This window comes from Otolemur garnettii, unplaced genomic scaffold (genome assembly GCF_000181295.1).
Source record: "Otolemur garnettii isolate 467f Iridium unplaced genomic scaffold, OtoGar3 scaffold00014, whole genome shotgun sequence".
Lineage (NCBI taxonomy): Eukaryota > Metazoa > Chordata > Mammalia > Primates > Galagidae > Otolemur > Otolemur garnettii.
Window position 1 is genome coordinate 14,957,262 of NW_003852409.1, and position 3,849 is coordinate 14,961,110.

The 3,849-nt window shown below is 48.8% G+C and overlaps 1 protein-coding gene across 3 annotated transcripts in view; it reads right to left on the minus strand.

Annotated features, from left to right (window-relative positions):
* Positions 1 to 3,849, minus strand: part of KIAA0368 (KIAA0368 ortholog) — a 137,862-nt gene that overhangs the window by 133,246 nt on the left and 767 nt on the right. The window contains exon 1 of one of the 3 annotated variants that reach the window (XM_023510479.1): positions 3,745 to 3,801. The exons of 1 other annotated variant lie outside the window; for it this stretch is intronic. The gene's annotated coding sequence lies outside the window, so the exon portion shown is untranslated. Of the gene's footprint in view, positions 1 to 3,172; positions 3,452 to 3,744; positions 3,802 to 3,849 lie in introns of those variants that run through there. One more of the 3 variants, XM_023510480.1, reaches the window with a different exon arrangement.

Below are 3,849 nucleotides of genomic sequence, written 5' to 3' on the forward strand. Positions count from 1 at the left end.
GAGCCACAGGCGCCGAGCCCGGGGTCTCACTTTTGCTCAGGCTGGTCTCAAACCCTTGAGGTCAAGCTGTCTACCCACCTCGGCCTCCCAGAGTGCTAAGATTACAGGCATGAGCCACCTTGCCTGGCCAACTATCAGTACTTTAATAGGTACCCAAATGCACAGGAGCACAGTGCATATACACAAATGACTCTACCACTTTAGAACGATATCCAAGTTTTCCTCTAGTTTTGCTCCCCATACCTACTGGTAATTCAGATTTTAATGTGTGTAGTGCTACAACACAACTCAGACATCATGCCATAGTACAGCATTTTAAAAAATAGAACCAGCTCACGCTCATCAGGATGGTTACTACTGAAAATAAGGTAATAACAAGTGTTGGCCAGAATGTGAATAAAGTGGCATCCTTGTGCACTATTGATAGGCAGGTGAAATGGTGCAGCCATTGTTGAAAACAGTATAGTTGTTCCTCAAAAAATCATTAATTCCTCAAAAAAAAATTAATGATCAGGCGGCGCCTGTGGCTCAAAGGAGTAGGGCACCGGCCCCATATGCCAGAGGTGGCGGGTTCAAACCCAGCCCTGGCCAAAAACCACAAAAAAAAAAAAATTAATGATCTTTTGAGGAACATGATCCATCAATTCCATTTCTGAGTATATTCCTAGAAGAATTTAAAGCAGAATCTCAATGAGGTATCTGTATACCCACGTTCACAGTAGCAGTATTCACAATAACTAAATGTAGAAGCAACCCAGTGTCCATAAACGGATGAATGGATAAGAAAATGTGGTTTACAGCTGGGCATGATGGCTCATGCCTGTAATCCTAACACTCTCGGGTGCTAAGGCAGGTGGCTTCCTTGAGCTCAGGAGTTCAAGACCAGTTTAAGCAAGAGCAAGACCACATCTCTACTAAAATAGAAAAACTAGCTGGGTCTTGTGGCAGGAGCCCATCGGTGTCCCAGCTACTCAGGAGGCTGAGGCAAGAGGATCACTTGAGCCCAAGAATTTGAGATTGCTATAAGCTATAACACCACAGCACTCTACCCAGGGTAACAGAGTGAAACTGTGTCCAAAAAAAGAAAAAGAAAATGTGATATACAAATACAAGAGAATATTATTTAGCCTTAAAAAAGAAATTCTAGGCCAGGCACAGTGGCTGACGTCTGTAATCCTAGCACTCTGGAAGGCTGAAGTAGATAGATTGCCTCAGCTCACAGGTTCAAGACCAGCCCAAGCAAGAGCAAGACCCCATCTCTAAAAAATAGCCAGGCATTGTGGTGGGGGTCTGTAGTCCCAGCTACTTGGGAAGCTTGGGAGGCAAGAGAATCATTTAAGCCCAAGACTTTGAGGTTGCTGTGAGCTACAAAGCCACAGTACTCTACCAAGGGCCACAAAATAAGAGTCTCAAAAAAGAAAAAAAAATTGAATGGCTTAGCACCCGTAGCTCAGTGAGTAGGGTGCCAGCCACATACACCAAAGCTGGCTGGTTTAAGCCAAACCCAGGCCTGGCTAAACAACAATGACAACTGCAACCAAAAAGTAGCCAGGCACTGTGGTAGGCACTGTACTCCCAGCTACTCAGGAGGCTGAGGCAAAAGAATTGCTTAAGCCCAAGAGTTTGAGGTTGCTGTGAGCTGTGATGTAACAGCACTCTACGGAAGGCGACATAGTGAGACTCTGTCTCAAAAAAGAAAAAAAAAAAAAACAGAAATTCTAACACATGCAACAACATTGATGATTTAATTGTGAGGATATTGCCTAAATAAAAAAGGTCAAAAAGGACAAATACTGTATTATTCCATTTATACCTGATACCTAGAGTAGGCAAAAATCATAGACAAAGTAGAATGGTTAGTTGCCAGGGGCTAGAAGAGAGAATGAGGATTTGTTGTTCAATGAAAGGAGTTTCAGTTTTGCAAGATGAAAAGAGTTCTAGAGATGGATGGTGGTGATGACTACACAACAGTGTGAATGTACTTAATGCCACTGAACTATACACTTAAAATTGTCTCAGATGGACAGGATTACAGGTGCGGTGGCTCTTGCCTGTAATCCTAGCACTCTGGGAGGCCAATGCGGGTGGGTTGCTTGAGCTCAGGAGTTAGAGAACAGCCTGAGCATGAGAGAGACCCTGTCTCTACTAAAAATAGAAAAAACCATCAGGGCTTTATGGGAGGCCCCTGTAGTTGCAGCTACATAGGAGGCTGAGGCAAGAGGATCCCTTGAGCCCAAGAGTTTGAGATTGCTATGAGCTATGACACCATGGCACTCTACCTTGGGCAACAGAGTGAGACTCTGTCTCCGGGGGGAAAAAAAAAAGGCTCTAAGATAGTAAATTCTAGTTAAATACAATAAGAAAATCAGGGAACTGATCTCAGAGGGCCTGATGGTACTCCCACTTGGAGCTGAGAGACAAGCAATCTATTAGCTGACTCTACCTCTAACCACACCATGAGACCTTGTCTACTCAGACTCTCCAGTCTGCCCAGGTTCACACCAAGTGGTTACTTCAGCTTCAAAAAGAGCAAACAGTTTCGCCACTTCTGGGTCAAAGCAGCAAGGAATTTAATCGCTCTACACCTGCCTCCTCTTTAAAACAAAGGTAATGCCTACTTGTCTGCCTCACTAGGCTGTTAGGAGAGCAAAAGTGTGATCATGTATATAAAAGAAGCTTTAAACGGGCAAAAACCAAAGAAACACAAATTATGTTTATAACTACTCTCATATGGAAATCCAGAAGCTTTAACAACATACGGTAAGCTTCTCAAAGCTTGCAACACCTCACCCATGCTTCATTCCATTTAAAACCCACATTATCCCCAAATAGCACCTTTCCTGTTTTCGCCAGAAACTGAAGGGCACCTTAAAGAAAAAAAAAAAAAGAAAGAAAGAAAGAATGAAAAACTCAAATAACCACCCAAAATGCAACCAGAAATTATCTCATACGTCCTGTGAAAATTAGGTATTTATGACTCCAGCGTGGGGCTGCGGCGCCCCAGAACTACAATTCCCACAAAGCATCGAGGCGGACCCGGGCGGCGAGCAGGAGGCCTGGGATTCAGGGTGACCAACGCTCTCCCCGAATATGGATGGCAGGACAATTTCCCCAGGAAAACTGCAGCGTTCAAGATCGAACGTGCACTGACTCTTTCTGAAAGAGCTGTCACCTCATGGTTTCTTCTGCAGTTACCACCGCACCTCTTTCGCCCTCACCGCTCCACCCGAGGGTCACAGCCTATTCGTGACCTTTCAGCTGGTTTCTAGGGTGTCACAGAAAGACACCTTCTCCCCCTTCCCATTTCCAGAACTCGCCAACAGTCAGAACCGAGAGCCATGGCGGTGTCAGACGGGACGGGCGGACACTGCCCGTCACCCTGGAACTCCAGCCCGTCCTCTAGCCCCGGGACTGCGGGGAAGGGGCTGGGCTCTCCCCACCCCCGGACCGGGGCGGATCGCGGGCAGAGGTGGCTCCGCCCGGGGCTCCGGTTTCAATTTCGCAACGTGACGGTGCAAACCTGAGGCCTACAAACGCCGGCGGCGACGGCGGCCCGCACTCGGCCCGGCCGCCAGGCCCGAGCGTCCCAGTCCCCCACAAGCCGCGGCGGCCACCGCCGCCCACCCGGCCCGCGATCGCAGCGCGCCCCAGCCCTCCAGCTGGGTCCCGGCCGCGGCCCCCCGGCCCTGCACGGCGCCGGCTTCGGCCCCGGCTTACGGCCACAGGGTCGGCCGCGGCACTTACTCAGCTCATCCTGGGAGGCGGAGGCGGCGGCCGCAGCCATGTTGCGCCAGGGAGGGAGTGAAGGAGGGGCCGGGAGAGGGAGGGCGCGGACAGGGGGCTCGCAGT